The following is a 2,254-nucleotide window of genomic DNA, read 5'->3' on the forward strand; positions in this document are numbered from 1 at the left end:
ACACACACACATATATATATATATATATATATATATATATATATATCATCATCATCATCTTCATTTAACATCCGTTGTCCATACTGTCATAGGTTGAACAGTTTGACAGGGCTGGCCTGCTGGAAGACTGTACCAGACTCCAGTCTGATTTGACATGGTTTTCTATGGCTGGATGCCCGTCCTAACACCAACCACTCCAAGAGTGTAATGGGTGCTTTTTTCATGGGGTTGGCATGGGTACCAATTTGTATAACATTGGTATCTGCCATGACTGCGATTTTGCTCAGCTTGATAGGTCTTCTTCTCAAGCATGATGTAATGTCAAAAGCCTTGGTCATTGCTTCCGTGAGCCCCAACACTCGAAAGGAGCTCAGCCATATCATCTCCATGAGGTCAACACTCAAAAGGTACTTAGCCACTTTATCTCCATGTGGCCCAATGCTCGAAAGGAACTCAGCCACTTTGCCTCTGTCAGACCCAATGCTCGAAAGGAATTCAGCCACTATGCTACCAAGAGGCCCAATGCTTGAAAGGAACTCAGCTACTTTGCCTCCATGAGGCCCAATGTTCAAAGGTTGATTTTTTTATGTGTCACCAGCACAGGTGCATTTGGCTTGATGGGTCCTCTTAAGTAGAGCACATCGCCAAAGGTCTTAGTCACTAGTCATTGCCTCTGTGAGGTCCAAAGTTTGAAGATCATGCTTCACCACCTTGTCCCATGTCTTCCTGGATCTACTTCTACCATAGGTTCCACCTACATGTGACAAGAAAATTTTTCACACATCCTACCCCAGTAAACTAAAGTACATCTCCGCTTCCTCACACCTCATCTTCATGCACCATGCTTATCTCTCCCTCCCCACTCCTGCAGTCCAATTTCGTCCTCCCTGCCTTGTCAACTGTATCATTGCTATCCTGTTGTTTCCCCTTATATACTCAGAATTGAATAGTCACTGCGTTCCTCCCTCCCCCACCCCATCTTTACATTTATGTGAACTCCTCATTCACACACCTTGAGCAACCTTCTACTATCCCATTCATATTTACATCCCCATACGTTGAGAGTATGCACAGGCACATCGCCACCAGCTCTCTCCCTCTTACTGTCATAATCACGTATCTCTTCTACAACAAAACACTAGTTTCTGTCCCTCAGTCATATTCGAACTCCTCACCGCCAGGTACCATACAGTCCACTCTGTAAAATCGCTGGCATTAGGAAGAGCACCCATCCATAAAAATCATGCCAAAGCAGACTTCACTAGTGCTGGTGTCATGTGAAAAGCACTCAGTTTGTTCTGTAAAGTGATTGGCATTAGGAAGGGCATTCAGTTATAGAAACCATGTCAAAATAGACAGTGGAGCTTGATGCAGTCATCTGGCTTGTTAGCTCCTGTCAAACTGTCCAACCTATGCCAGCATGAAAGACGGGTGTTAAATGATGATGAGGAGGATGATGATGATGATGGTGATGATGATTATATGTATGTATATGTATATATTGGCTGTGTGGTTGAGAATTTTGTTTCACAATCATGTGGTTTCTTCTCAACAATTTTTTCCTAACATTCTAGTTAGTTCCATATTCAAAAGAGAGAATGTAAAGAATCCTTTTATAAAATTTTCTTTCAAAGCTGTGATCTTTTTCTCACTTTCAGGGTTTTATACATCCATGAATTACACCCATAAAGTGCAGTTGAAATTGTTATTGCTCTTAAAAAAAGTAATTATTATTATTGCTGGTGTTATTGTCATCATTTTATCTTTACAAACATTTTGCTGTAGCTGTTGCAATCTAATATTTTACCTGTTTCTTTGATCTTGTATCTTCCATTATTATCTTTTCCAAATATTTAAACTTGTTTGAAATGCCTTCCTGTTATTTTAATCTTCACTGACTATTTTCTTCTTGAATATACTAATTATCTTTTTTTTTTTTTTGTCAATATTTATTTCTACTCCATATCTTCTTGTAGTTGTATCATGATATGTTGGTTAGATCATTAAGTTCTTCAATTTCTCCTATTAAATCAATATCACTGGAAAAATGGAAAATACTGACTTCTCTACCTCCTACTTTAATATTTTTTTCAAAAGATTCAAGGGTTTCTAGAAGCATATTACAGAGGCTTGGTTAAAGACAACCATACCCTTGTCTGACACCATATGTTGTTTTAAGTCAGTTACTGGGTGAATTTCCAACCAAAACTATCCTGCATTTATTTAGACATAGTGTATCTAGAAGTATATTATC

The sequence above is a fragment of the Octopus bimaculoides genome, chromosome 1 (genome assembly GCF_001194135.2).
Source record: "Octopus bimaculoides isolate UCB-OBI-ISO-001 chromosome 1, ASM119413v2, whole genome shotgun sequence".
Classification (NCBI taxonomy): domain Eukaryota; kingdom Metazoa; phylum Mollusca; class Cephalopoda; order Octopoda; family Octopodidae; genus Octopus; species Octopus bimaculoides.